Raw genomic sequence first — 15,451 nt, 5'->3', positions numbered from 1 at the left:
CTTTTCAATTGGAGCAGTCGAGGCAGAGTCCAGGCTGGGGGATTTGAAGAGCAAATGCACAGTGAAGACAGCAGATTCTAGCAGTTTCGGAAGGTAGAATGGGGAAGGCAAGAGATTAGGAGATAACTGGGAAGGGAATCAAGAGTACATTCATAACTTCAGAAAGACTGAATTGGAAAGACTTGGGCTTGCATATACTACATATGAACTTCCGACGGGATGTTATAGATAGAACTAAATGTTGCTATATCTCACTGCCTTATTTCTCTCCCATTTGTTTCTGATCTTGTTCATGCATCTCTAGATCTGAGAGAATGCATAATCTGACTGGGGTGTACGGATTTCTCCTACCTTTGCCACAGGCCCAGCCTCTGCTGCAGTATGCTCGCTTTCTGAAAGCTTTTCCTCTCTCCCTTCGAACTGACAACTCATTTGCTAGCTTCAAATGAATGATATTTCTGAACACATGTCTAGTTCCAACAAGTGACAGTGCTCTTCCCCTTCCAGTGGAAGTTTTCACCTCCTCTTTCCCATGTCATTTCTCATCTTGTATTTGCCATCACTCCCTTATCAAATACATGTATGTTTTCTTTGGTGTGCACGCGTAATGTGTGTGTGCATGCTCACACATGTGCCCTACCAAATTCCCATCATCTTAAAAGGTCACTTCCTAAAGTCTTCACACCATAAATGATTTCATACTATTTTGAGCATCCCTGAGCTTTCAGTTCTTGGGGCTGATTGACTACTTTGCTATTTCAAATGCTTTTAACTTGTAGGCTTTTACCAAACATCTACACTTCCCAAACTTGTTGCCAAATCAATGGATAATTCTATCCCTGTGCACATTTTCCTGCCACACACTGCCACACACCAGGACAAAACTGTTTACCTTAGATTATAAGGATTTGGGTCTCACTTTATTTAGACTGCGAGCATCACAAGTTTTCAAAACACAGAGTTGGAGAATGCGATCAAGTTCTATGCAGACCAGTAAACCAGGGATAAGCCATTCTGCCCACATTGCCAGGCTGCGGAGGAGTGTATTGTTGTTCTTGTTGTTTTTAATGAATCCTGAAGAGGTTTCTTAAGCCACTGACTTCAAAACACTATATAAAATAAGATTTCATATTAAAGAAAATATAAATAACCAGTCTTAGAGACTAGAGTATATGACCCAGAACTAGAAATAATGTTGAGAAAACTATGTGAAAAACAAATAGGTTGACAGAGATCTCACTTTTTTCCTTCCCACACTGAATCTACTAATCTATAAAACTGCACAGAAGTATTTTTTAATCTTTGAAGCATACTTCCTTTTTTCCTCCTATCTTTTAACTCCATGAAAATTCCTTAAGGATGGCCAATTCTTGAGTATGGCCATACAATCCCAAACATAGTGAACGGCACATCAAAGTAGCACAGTGTTTCTATTGGTTAATATTTCCTTCAAGGAATCCTGTAGTCTGGAAAGAATTCTTTTAACCTTTCTTTTAATTCTTTTAAAATATATTAAAACCCCGGCATGTAAAATGCTAAGAAATGTTTTCCTGATGATCCAATGCCCAGTTTATACCATTTTTTCTGCAAGCAGTTCAGATAGCCAAACTAGCAGTGCAGCATAATCTATGCACTTAATGGGATATTCCAAGGGGGCTCCACCTCTGGAGGTTATATAGCCTTGCTAATTTTTAGCTGATTCCATTTTGTTCACAAATACTAAATGGTCATCCTGGTATTATTTAGCACTATATTCTCTTTTTATAATTTAACATATTTTATTTCCCCAATATATCCAAACTATTACCATTTCAACATAAGACCAGTATAAAAAATTGAGGTATTTAACTTTCATTTATCATACTGTTTGAAATCCAGCATGCATTTTACACTTAAAGTATATTTCAGCTTGGAGTAGCCACATTTTAAGAGATCACTAGTCACACACATCTAATAACTATCACATTTATTGATCCGTATGTGTCTAAACCAAAAATCCTAGAAGGGCAGGGGCCTTGTCTCTTTCATTTACTGCTTTGCAAGATCCTGGCATGTGATATATAGTCAAGAAAAATTTGCTGAATTAATTTAATATCACATTATTAATTAAAGTTTAAAAATATATATGTATATATTCATTCCATATATAGTCTTTTCAAAAGATCTTGATGATTTTCTAGATTTTTTTTTATGAGCTATTACACACAATGCCAAAACTCTTCATAAAAAAAAAAGTCTTTGGAACTTTGTTACTTGTTAGTCTGGTATTCAATCTGAAAAAATCTAAGTCACTTTATCTTCTGTATCTGTGTTTTCATCACTAAAACCTGCATATACTTCTAAAGTTCAAAACAACCTAGACACATACCTGTCCCCAATACTTCTGCATTGCCCCTTTCACCAACCCCAAGCCTACCCTATTGCTCCTGGTCACTCCAGGACTATCATATTCTGGACTTGAGGGCTCTGTAGCAGAAGAGCACCTTGGAGCTCCTAATGAGCAGGATGGCCAGAAGACAAATCCTCTGTTCATCTCTTTGAGCATCTACCTCCTTCAAGAATAGTTCCAACACACTGAAAGAAGCTCCTGAATTATTCTTGGGATTTTTTTTTTTATTCTTCAGAATGAAAGAATTTCTTAGATATAGAGAGTCTGAAAACACTGATGACATGAAAGGAAAAAACAGCAGAACTCAGCTAAGCAAACCAAAGATTTAAAAATACTATCTAGAAGCTGGAGAACTAGTGATTCTAACTGATGATTTGAGGCCTGGGTTTTTTTCCACTTTTATTTTGAAATAATTGATGTCCTATCATGTATAAGTCTAACACATACAGCATGATAGTTTTGTTTGTTTGTTTGTTTGTTTTTTTACATCTCTTGTGAAATGATTATCCAGTAGATTCCACTGGCAAACATCTTTTCATATAGATACAATAAAAAGAAGTGAAAGAAAAAAGGAAAAAAATGTTTTCCTCATAGCGTGAACTCTTAGGATTTCCTCTCTTAACTTTCCTATATATTCTATAACAGTCTCAGCTATCATCACCATGTGGTACATTACATTTCTAAGATTCGGTTTATCTTCTAACTTGAATTATATACCTTCTGACCACATTCCTCCAATCCCCTTTCCCTCACCCTCCACTTCTGGTAACCAAGAGTCTGACCTCTTTTTCTATGAGCTTTGTTTTCTTTTGTTTTTAGAATCCACATGTAAGATCATACAGTATTTGTCTTTCTCTGTCTGACTTATTTCACTTAGCATAATACCTTCTAGGTCTGTCAATGTTGTCTCAAACAGCAGGATTTCCTTGTTTTTCTATGGCTGAATAAAATTCCACTGTGTGTATATGTATCACAATTCCTTTATCCATTCATCCCTCAATGGACACTTAGGTTGTTTCCATGTCTTAGCTACTATAAATAATGGGGGTGTAGGTATCTTTTTGAGTCAATGTTTTCATTTTCTTTGGATATAGTCCCAGAAGTGGAATTGCTGGATCATACAGTAGTTCTATTTTTGATCTTTTAAGAATCCTCCATCTATTTTCCATAGAAGCTATACAAATTTTCTTTTTTTAAAAGATTTTATTTATTCATGTGAGAGAGAGAGAGAGAGAGAGAGAGAGAGAGAGGCAGGCAGAGACACAGGCAGAGGGAGAAGCAGACTCCATGCAGGGAGCCCAACGTGGGACTAGATCCCAGGTCTCCAAGATCACACCCTGGGCTGAAGGCAGCACTAAACCACTGGGCCACTGGGGCTGCCCTATACCAACTTTCAATCCCACCCACAGTGTTCGAGGTTCCCTTTTCTCCACATCCATGCCAGCATTTGTCTCTTGTTCTTTTGATGATGGCCATTCTAACAAGTGTGAGGTGATAGCCCATTGTGGTCTTAATTTGCATTTTCTTATTGGCTGGTGATGTTGAGCATCCTTCATGTACCTGTTGGCCTTTCATATATCCTCTTATGAGAGATGCCTATTCAGGTTGTTGGCTCATTTTGTATTTGTTTTTTTTTTCTTTTCTCACTATTGGGTTATATTAGTTCTTTATACATTTTAGATATCAATCTTTATCAGATGTATGGTTTGCAAATATTTTTTGCCATTCCATAGGCTGTCTTTTCATTTTGTTGATGGTTTATTTTGCTGTGCAGAAGCTTTTTAACTTGAGGTAGTCCCATTTGTTCATTTTTTATTTTGTTGCTTTTTCTTTAGATGTCATATACAAAAAATCATTATCAAGACCCACATCAAGGAGATTTATTTCTTAGGAGTTTCATGATTTGGGGGTCTTATATTTAAGTCTTTAATCCATTTTTATTTTTTTTCAAATGGTGCAAGATATGGGTCCAGCTTCACCCTTTACACATGAAAATCCAATTATCCCAGCACCATTTACTGACAAGACTGTCTTTTCTGCATTGACTATTCTTGGCTTCCTTGTCAAATATTAGTTGACTGCATATGCTTGGGTTTATTTCTGGGCTTGTGATTCTGTTTCATTGCTGCATTTGTCTGTTTTTACGCCAGTACCATATTGTTTTGATGACTATAGCTTTATAGTAGAGCTTGAAATCAGGAAGTGTGATACCTCCTGCTGCATTCTTCTTTCTCACAATCTTTGTTGGTTTTGGGTCTTTTATAGCACTATTATTCAGTAGTCATCTGAAACCTTATACAGGCATATGTAAACATAATTTTTATCCTACTCAATCCCCCATCTCTTATATCCACATTTCTAAGAATTTTTAATGTGATTAAATATCAAGTTTGTTCATCTCCAGAACAAAATATTATATATATATATATAGAATATATATATATATATTCTAAACTGAAGGAGTCCATGCCTGAGGTTAAATCCTACTATGACACTGGCATTCCAAGAAAAGAGGCCTACATTTCCTTCAAGTTAACACCATCTTTTTCAACTGTAGCTGAACTGTCAGAAGTCACCAACTGGAGTCAGCAGAGGAGTGAGCACAGTAAGCACAGTAGCAAAGACACTGAGACTAGACTTTATTCATCTTCATTATTTATATATAGGTGGTCTCATTATAAATATGGTGTATTGGCTATTTTTTAATTCACATGTATAAATAAAATTAATGTACCACTTCCCCTTCTCTAACACATACCCATAGTTTTTTTCTGTAAGGTGAAAAAGATCCAAATATAAGTAAGATGCATTCCCTGATTTTCTGGAACTCATACTTAGTAAGAGAGGTAGACATATAAAGTAAGGTAATTTGGCTTTGCTAATGGCAGAAGATGTGCATGTCACATCTCCCCCAGTTAGACTGCAAATTCCTGAAAATTAGGGCTGGTATCCTATACTTATATTCATACTCTATGCCATGGACACAAAATGGACTCAATAAATTACCTTTAAATTTATTCATATAGCTCACAAACAATTGCATCTTGCGCTTTCCATTGGTTTGTCTTGCTCTGTGAAAACTGTTTAGTTATTTAAAAAAAAATACTGAAAGATGTGCCTCACTGGGGATATTTTATGTCCACAAGTATTATGTTTTAATTCCACCAACTCTATAATCCAAATGAAATATCTAATATTCATGCACATAATATTAGATGACACATCCTTAGAGTCTGTCCCCACAAGGAAATTCTTCCCTATGAAGTTTAGAATTTTTCTCTCTTTCCAACTGAAGCCTTGTTCCTAATATTTTTCTTTCAATAAGCAACTGAAGTCAGATTTAAGGTACCCACGTAATATGCCCCCCCCCCAAAGAGACTTGGAATTATTAAAATGTTTCACATTATCATGTATAGCTGAATAGTGGCTGCACTAACAAAGGAGACACAGGACTTTTTTGTGTGTTCCACGCAATGAAAGGCATGTCACATTCTGCTTTTTCAATTGAAGCATGCCGCAGCCCAGAGGGTCGGTTACTGTCAGAAATCCGACTTGAGAAAGGCCCTCAGATCACTGGGAAGAATGCTACCTGCCAGGAAATGAATCAAACCTACCAAAAAAATTACTACAATTTGGTCAGAAATATCACTTTGGTGGGCCGCATGTAATTTCTGACTGCAGTAATCATAATAAGGGTATAGTAAAAGAGAACAGAGAAATACGCATGAAGTGTAAATGAGAAAAAATTGGTTAAGTTCACTCTTAGGCAAAGGTTATTTTTTTCCTTCTCATTCTCACTAGAAATAAGCAGATTCTCAGCTGTGCCCATTTCCTATGCATCAGCCTACACAGCTACCCTAGCAAACCAATAAAAAACAAGCAAAAATAATAAACCACAAAAGAAACTGTGTTCTTTAGCCTGGAAATGAGAAGGGCGAGGCGATTTCATAATGTGTATGAATAGTTGTAAAGTGGAAGCAATCCAGATATGCTCCATCTTCACAAATGAAAGACATATGGGATTCATTTTGTAACAGATGAGATACAGAGAGATCTTCCTATTTTACAGGTTTTTAAAGTAAATATGTTCCTGAGAGAAGTCATGGAAAGTGTTTTAAGGTTTTGTTTTTTTTTTTTTTAGAGATAATTCATGCTGGTATTTAAGGGCAAAATTAATACATAGATGAATGGTCTCACACACACAGACTGATGTGATGCCCTGGAAGGAAACTTGGCAGTCAATACACAGAGGTAGAGTAGAAATGTTCCTAGTATGGGTTTTAGCCATGTCCCATATGGTGGCCACCCCCTGCACAGGTGGCCATTAAGCACTCGAAACATGGCTAGTCTGAACAGAGATGTGCTTGTAAGTGAAAAATAACTTTTTCATAATTGATACATGCTGAGATAATATTCTAGATATATTAGGTTAATAAAACACACTCTTCTTCAACTTCAATTTTTTTCTTCCTTTTACAATGAGACTACTAGGGAATTTAGAATTGCACATGTGAATTGTATTTGCAGCTTGCATTCGATTTCTATTGAGGAGTTCTGCTCGTAAGCTCAAACTGCCTGAGTGCAGATCCTGACCAGAAGCAAGGCATTTACCATTTCTGCAACTCTAAAGTGGGAGGAAGAATAATCCAATCAGATTTAAGCTTTTTTAGAGGATTTCATAAATTAATATATGTAGAATAATGTCTGGCATGTAGTAAATGCTCAATAAATCTGTTATTAATGTCCAATGCAGAATAAATACCCTGGGATGTCTTTGCTTCTCTGGTTTGAAAACCTTCAAAGATAGGGAAGTCATATTTCCTTGATTCAGTCTATGGCATTCCTAGACATCTCTGAATGTGAAAAAGTTCAATCGTGGAATAAGTAAAAATCTCTCTTTACAACTTTGAATCTTCTGAGCTTCTTTATATATGATTGTGCCAGAGGCAAAGAGAGAAACTGGTCCAATTCCAACACTGTATTTCTATGAAAATTGTTAAGAGACTTGGGTATTGGAAATGGGATATTATATATTCCCATGGAAGTTCATGTCAAGAGACTTCATGCTGACCCAAGAAAATGCTGTTAAGGAACCGATCTATAGAAATATGATTTGTCCGTACATGCTTACCCAAAGAACCAGCCTCCTCTTCTTAGTAGCATTGCCTCCTTGCAACCAAGGATGGATATGGACCAAGGAGAGCAGACACAGGCTCTCACCTGACCAGACTGCTCAGGCTGATCACAGGAGTGGCCAAGGCTACTGCCAGTCCACCCACACTTCTACGTGAAAACGAGTCGTCCCTCTTTCCTGCTCTCTGTGCTAATTTTAAGAGCCAATATTTTGCATATTTGGCAGAACAATTCTGTCGTAATGATAAGCCATTAATGAAAAGGAATATGATGTGGATGTCCTAAATATGCTTGGATCTTCTGAATCTTCCAGTGGCTCCTCAGGAAGCCCACACTTTTACATATGAATGTCTTGAGTTCTTTACAATTCTGAGACATTACCATCTTCATGCAGAAGATCTGTGTCAAATCAAAATGCAGCCTTTCCCAATATTTTCAAGTGACACTTTCACCTCCAGGTAGAAGTAATTCAGCAATACTCTTCCTGTGAGTCACCTCTGTTGTGTGTGGCAACTGGCAGTATGAGTGTGCTCTTGCCTTGGGAGAAATATCAGCTGAGGTGAAAGCTACATTTTTTGACCTGAACTTCAGGCTCTAGGGCAGTGTAGTGTATGAGGAGCAGAATAGGCCATGTAGTCCAACAGATTGGGATGGGGATCTTGGCTTGGGGGTTTTACCAGCTGCATTAGCCTCACACCAGGTGCAAAGGTCCCTCAGCCCCGTTTCCTAGTATGAACAAATGATACTAAATAAAAGAACCCATGCTGCAGCATTATCATGAAGATTAGACCTACTGAATCTAATGCACCTAGCCTGGTACACAGTAAGCTGTAAATAATCAATAATTAGGAGTTCCTCTTGTTGCCTACCAGTATATTATTAAGCCTTGCCTCAGGGATGCTCAAAGGGCTGTTACTACAGACAGCCCTACCTTCCATCACATCCTGCTCTCCAACAGTTTCTAGAATTCTCAAAAAACAGTGCCCTTTCTCATTCAAATCCTTTACCATCAGACCTCCACGAGTAGATGCTAATAAGAAAACTGATTCAATCAAACATTAAAATTAGAATTTACCACCTGAGTTGCTCGGACAGGGAGAGGGCTTTGTGAATTGGCAATCAGAGAAAGCTCAGTGGAAGTATAATTAAAACTGGGTCTTGATTGATAGGTAGAATCTGGATAACTGGAGTTTGGGAGTGGAGAAGGCAGCATTTGGGGTCTTTTTAAGCAGGTGTGGGTCTTGTAGGTGACTTAAAGCGGGCAGACCTTATAGAGGAAAGTGGGTGGGAGGAAGTTAATGGCTGGCCTGAGTATATTTGACGTATACACTATTTTTTCTGTTCAAGAAGGAAGCCTAGTTTGAGTCGTGTTTTTTTAAGGGCCCAATTAGCAGTGTTTGTTTTTACTTTTAGCTAGAAGAGATCTAGAAGAAAGTCCCCCAAATTTTTCCTTATGGAGTTTGTGAAATCGACAACAGCCTGTTCCTCTCCGTGATTGGCCAGAAGGCATTCCAGTTTATGGAATGGGTCAAGTCAGGTGAGATTAAGCTGATTAACAATTCTGAATCACAAAAATGAATGGAAGTCAATATGAAATAAATTGAGTTAATTCTGAGGACTAGAAATGGAGATGGAAAAAAATAATTACTTTTTCTCCAAAAGAAAAAAAGTCTGTTGAACTACTCCCACATACATACTTTTTAATTAAAAAGACTGAGACGGTTGTGTGGTAGCAGAAAGTACAGCTGTAGCAGACAAGCTGGGTTGAAAATCTAGTTTGGCCCCCTTAACTACCTACGGTATGACTTAGAATGTGTGGTTTATGTTTTGGTGGGAAACAAATTAAATTGAAGACATAGTGGCTTTATATGCCATGGCAACTCAATTAAAAGGGATCTGTGTACCTTTGCGCTCTTTGGCAATCTAAATATATGCAGATAATACTTAAGTGTTTTTAACAAGTATAAATGTTAGACATAAAAAAATTAAAACGTAAATTTAAACAGAGTTGAACTTCAGCTACTTGATAGTGCCAATGGTTACATTTATTCATGTTATAAGAAAAAATATCAAAGGATGATAAAGAATGTCTGCTAAGTGCTAGGGCTCAAGCACCAACTGATTACAATAAGCTTGGACAACAGCCCTGGAGCTGGACCCAAGGCCTCCCTGCCATACATACTAAGTGGTGACTCTCTTAGTGGCTAAAACAGAGATAACTTAAGAGGTGTTAGGGGAGTGGCCTGTAGGCCTTCAGGGAGCTTAGAACAGTAACCATTTACCAAGTAGTACAGAGGTACTTCAATATTTTTACAACCAGTAAGGCTGTCTCAGTGTACACTGGCTAAATCACCTTGAATACATCTAATGTAAGTATACAGGGTAGAAATCAATAGAGGAGAGCCCAGAAGGAAACTCTGCAAGGAGAGATTAATGCAAGCTTTAGTCTTATTATAATTAAAATCTTCCATTTATATGTGCTACTTGGTATGCTTTTTAAAACACCCACTTGAAAAAAAATCCTTAAATACACATTACTACAAAATGATAGTCTAAGACAAGGAGATGGTGCCTAACTGCTATGAAGCTGAGAGCTTTTCTCAACATTACGATTCTTCCAGAAGTAATGAGCTGTTCACTAATATAACACTATGGTACAAATCTGCACCCAACCTTCATGCAGGCAGGTGGAACACGGCAGAGTTTCTCTCCAGTCCAGGCACCAAAGAGTCGCTTTTACATTAGTTACTTAGGATTCTGTTTTTAGCTACAGCATATTTAATTACAAGAGGCTCATAATTAAAATATGTCTAGAGAGGCAAAATCAAAAGCAAACATCATGTCCCTTGCTACAAAATACCTACATTCCACAATCACAGCCTTTTGTTCTTCATAGGAAACAGTTCCGCATTTTACAGATCCTTACGTGTAGGTCAAATATCCAAACTTTCCTGATATGGGAACCTCTCCTTTTTTTAATTTCAAAAAATTCTACAGATTCCCCCATCACAGCAAAAAGTTGTACTTTTAGAATCCACAAATTGCAAACATACCTAATGACCAAAACCTAGGATGGACAGTGACGCCTTTAAATGTGCTAGGTTTTACTTATCACCAGAGCAGACACACACTCTTAAAATACAGTAGTTCTTATATATCCTGGATAACTTAACTGTCAGATTACAAACCAAGACTTGGACTGAACTCTCTACCTTGCAAGAACTCTGAGTTCCTACCAGCACTGAAACTCTATTCTGCAGCACCTCCAGATCTGGTTTCAGAAGCCTAGCAAAGGACATGGAGAAAGAAGATTTCACGAATATCCTATTTTCCTTTACAAATGAATTCCTTGATCTAGTAGCTATGGAATGCTAATAATAAATCATGGGTGGGTCAACTGAAAAAACTAAGTATTTCTATCTTGTATAACTGGTCCACTCCAGGCAAGATGGCTTAGAATGAAGGTATCATCTTAGGAATTCAATGACTGTAATCTCTACTTGCTCCTTAGTCCAGAGCTACATACAAACTGACCGGGAACTGCACCTAATCCCCTTTGACTTGCTTTCATCAATAGCCATTGTTAAATAATTGTTAAATGGGTAAATAACCACCCATGAGAATACTAGTAAAAACATCAACAAAATAATCCCAATTAATGGAGAAATTTTAACAGGTGAATAAAATGTTTATCACTGAAGCAAGCATGCCACAGATTTAACATCTGCTAAAACACTGATCCCACTCAAACTCACAATCTCCAAAATTTCTAGAATTAAAAGTAGAGTTTAAAATCTTTCTACTTTCACAGGTTTAACGTGTTAATTATCACTTAGATATTAATCTTGTTAACAGCTCTAAATTAAGGAACTGTGTTATATTTAGGAAGCTGCCTGGTGTTCAAAGTCAATGCAGCTGCTTCTTTTATAGCTATAGACTGGAAAAGTGTCTCCTTTTAAAAATGTAAAGCATTTATGTGTAGTTCATATTCAATAATCCAGAAGTATATCTAAACAGCTCACATAAATAGTTCTGAATACTGTAATACCCGCTAGTTAGTCGGAGACCCATCCTTCACCCTTTGTCTGTAGAGTATCTCTGAAGCTGTGCTGTTAATGGTGCTGTTCTTTTCTCCACCAAGTGGTATAGCTGTTACTACTTAGGATCCTTTAATCTGTTTGTCTTGATCGTGTACTTAATACATTGTACCATTTGTCATTTTGACTCTTAATTCAATAGGACCAGTCAACTATTCTTCATCGTTCTATTCAAACTTTTGAAGCAATGTTATTACTTTCACGCCTAATCTTTATAAAGGTGTGCAGAACAGTGAAACTGCAGTTTGGGCAAGATTGTTTTCCTTTGAAGAAATCACACGACTTCAGCTTCAGTTTGTGAAATGTAATTAAATGCGCTGATGTGCTTTGGAATTTTTCATGTTTGAACACTCCCTTCCACTAACTTAGCTCCTTTTCATGCTGCTTTGTCAGTCTGTTATTTAAGTACAAACTTTTCTTTTACGGATATTAATAAAAGAATCATTGCTTCCAAAACAAGAGCTGCAGCAAAGTAGACAAGGTTCTTAATAGCTTTTCTGATAAGGTACATTATAGGAGTACCATCTTTCTTTAATTCTTTGCTTTCTTTCTCTTGAAAGGCACACTCAGCAGAGACCAGAAAGGTGCTTTATTTGCCAATTTATTAACATTAATACTCCAAGGATGGAATCTGTGTTGGTACTTTTATTGTGATCAGTAATTTTGTTCACCTGCCTCAAACTTCCTGTTTCTTAGCCCTTCAAACTCTGTAACAACCAACCAACTTTGACTAAAACAATGGTGGGGGGGGAGTGGTGGCACAGAGGAATAAGAAACCTTGTAAAGATCATTTCTCAAGTATTGATATAAATAAGGTAGATATGAAGTCTACTTGTTCTGAACCCTCAAAATCTGGACTACCAGACTCCATCAGCAGTAGGCAGTCCTTTCCTAGATGATACATCTCCAAGCACTTGTCACGGATTAATCTCAAACCTTCAGAACTCTGAATGGTTTGCAGGTGTTCAGCAATGCGAGAACTGGTTGGTGCTAACGTGCGAGACTATGCCACAGTTTTTAAGTCAGCAGTTATATTTGTGTGTGTTGTTACATGTCAGGGGGATTATCTTCACAATTATTTTTTTACTTAAATTTGAATAAGAAGAGTCCTTAACTTACAGCAGTTAGGTGGAAAAAAAACCATAATGCTCGGGCATAAAAAGTCAATTCCAGGGAATCTGCCCAATAGGCTCATCTACCCAGAGAAAGCAGAAAACTGGTCACATTAAGTTTTAAAAGAAGATTACTGGTATTAATAGCATTGAGGTTTAAAAACAGCAGTGCTTGAAAGTGAAGTCTCAAGACAAGGACTTTATACAGCATTCAACCCACAAATACATGAGCTTTTCACTCACTACTAGATAGGACTTCTTGATTTGGTTAGTAATTCTAAGGGGCTTTCAGGAAGCCTTAACCAATGGCTGTAGTATAGACCAGAGTGAAAAAGGCTTCCCTGGAGATCACTGCCTCCCAGTTACCTAACAAACGCAGACTGTCCTGACAGTGCCTGAAAGATAAATGTATCATCTTGACATCCAAAGACTGTCAAAAGGAAATCCCAGATGCACATGTGCACAACTATACACACACACACACACACACACACCACAGCCTAGCTGACATGCACCCTACCATTTGCACGATGACAGACACCCACAGGTGCAGTCCTGAAAAACACCAACAAGACTCCTCCAGCCAGGCTGTCATTACAAGAGCACAAATGCACTCAAAGCAGACCACCTGGCAATGAACAGCACACCAAATAATGCTAGCGTCTTCCACAGAACACACCCAAGTACTATAATCTTAAACTAAACTCCGCCTTGACCATAGGGAACCAAATAAAATTGTAATTGCTCTTAAGACATACTCAGAATATTTCCAAGAAAACATGCCAGACACATCACACACTTTTCCCCTGAAATAAAGTGTTTTTCCCCTTGTATTTAAAAAGATTGAGAGAGCTTAAAGCTCCCTTCCCCAAACATACACACCCCAAGCTTTCCAACTTCTAGACTCGAAACTCTGCAGACTTGGAAAAAAGGGGAGGTTCATTTGCGTATCCGAATAACTTTAATACTGCGGGAGGTGTTCGAAAGGAAAGAGGACAGGAACACACGGGTGATGCTTTACGTGCGTCCTCTTTCTTGTCCCTCATTCTCACCGTCTATTCCCAGTTTTGTCTTGGTAAACTGCGAGATGACACGGGCGGACCCGGGAGTCCCATTCTCCCCGGCTCGCCCCCGGCCCCCAACAGGGGCAGTGGAAATGTAAACTGTTGCTGCAGCCTCCTGACACTCCCCTGAGACATCAGAGGAAACTGCAAAACTTCTGGCCTCACTGAGCCGGTCCCCGGGCACCTGAGCGCCCCCGCCGACCTCCCGGTCAGCACCATGGAGAGGGACCCGCGGTCCACCGGCTCCCGGTCAGCACCACGGAGAGCGACCCGCAGCCCACCTGCTCCCGGTCAGCACCACGGAGAGCGACCCGCAGCCCACCTGCTCCCGGTCAGCACCACGGAGAGCGACCCGCAGCCCACCTGCTCCCGGTCAGCACCACGGAGAGCGACCCGCAGTCCACCTGCTCGCAAAGCCCGCAGGACTCCCCGCGCTCCGAGGCTCCCAGCGCAGGACGGGGACCCCCGGTTCCCTTCACCCGTAAACCCTACCGCAAGCTGGAGAGGGGCGTCCACGGACCCTGCCGGCCCAATCCGACGGCTCGGTCCTGTGGTCGAGGTCTGTGCCCGGCTCTCCGCGCGGGGCATCTCCGCCCGCCCCGCACCCTTCCCGCAGCCCCGACCCGGCCGGAGGCGACGCAGAAGCTCCGCTTCCAAGTTCCCGCGTCTGGCGGGGAGAAGGGGCGGGAGGCTGCCCCCCGCCCCCCGCGCCCCCCGCGCCCCCTGCGCCCCGCGGCCACCCCTCCCGCGCCGCCCGGAGGGCCACCCCGCCCGGGGCGCAGCGCAGCCGCACTCACCCGCCTCGCCCGCGCCACCGCCGCAGCCGCCGGCAGCCGCCGAGCCCCGAGCTTCCCGAGCGCAGGAAAGATGGTGCTGCGCGTCGGGAGACCACCCATTCCAGCGTCTGGCAACCTCAGCACTGAAGGAAGAGGAGGAGGACGAGGAGGAGGAGGAGGAAGGAACGGCGCAGTCGGACGCCATCTGCTGTACACCTCTGCGCAGCCATTGGCTGGCGGGTGCGTCCCCGGGAGCCGCGGGCGCGGGGCGCGCGGAGCCACCTTGCGCCTCGCCTCCCCCCGGCCTGCTCCCCCGCCCGCCCGCCTCCTCCCCCTGCTCCCCCGCCCGCCTCCCCCCTCCCCGCCCGACCCCCGCTCCCTCCGCTGCCCCGGGCGGGAGCCGCCAGCGCGCCGGCCTCGACCTCAGCCCCCGGCTCCCCGCGACTGTTCCCCGCAACTTTGAAGCTCGGGGGTGCAGGTGAAGCCGCGTGACGGGGGCCTCCCCGCGGGCCTGAGCCGGGGTCCCCACGCCGCTGATCGCCTTGGACAGGGGCGAGCGCTTTGTGCCTCGGGATCCACGAAGTAATGGGGGGGGGGGAGGAGGAAGAAAGAGTGGGGAGGGGGGAGGCGTTACTCATCATTTATAGTCCCCCCCCCCAGTACCGAGACGCGTGCGAACACGGACACACACACGGTAAAGCGCGCGCACGGAGAGCCAGGCCGCCCGGTCCGATGGCCCGGGTTCCTCCGCAGTCCCCGGGCACGACAGGGCTTTAGTGTTACGGGCAAAAAGACAAAGAAGACCCCAGCGGGATATGCAGAAAAGAGAGACAGGAAGAAATTGGGGTGACTCCCGGGGAACGCCTGAACCCGGGTCGCA

The 15,451-nt window shown here is 41.3% G+C and overlaps 1 protein-coding gene across 1 annotated transcript in view; it reads right to left on the bottom strand.

Moving 5' to 3' along the window:
• Positions 1 to 14,878, bottom strand: part of THSD7B (thrombospondin type 1 domain containing 7B) — an 861,577-nt gene extending 846,699 nt beyond the window's left edge. Inside the window, exon 1 of the mRNA XM_072757643.1 lies at positions 14,593 to 14,878. The gene's annotated coding sequence lies outside the window, so the exon portion shown is untranslated. The remainder of the gene's footprint in view (positions 1 to 14,592) is intronic.
• Positions 14,879 to 15,451: the final 573 nt, after the last annotated feature.

The sequence above is a fragment of the Vulpes vulpes genome, chromosome 5 (assembly GCF_048418805.1).
Source record: "Vulpes vulpes isolate BD-2025 chromosome 5, VulVul3, whole genome shotgun sequence".
Taxonomy (NCBI): domain Eukaryota; kingdom Metazoa; phylum Chordata; class Mammalia; order Carnivora; family Canidae; genus Vulpes; species Vulpes vulpes.
Note: the sequence above shows the minus strand (reverse complement) of the source record. Positions and strands in the feature narration are given on the sequence as shown.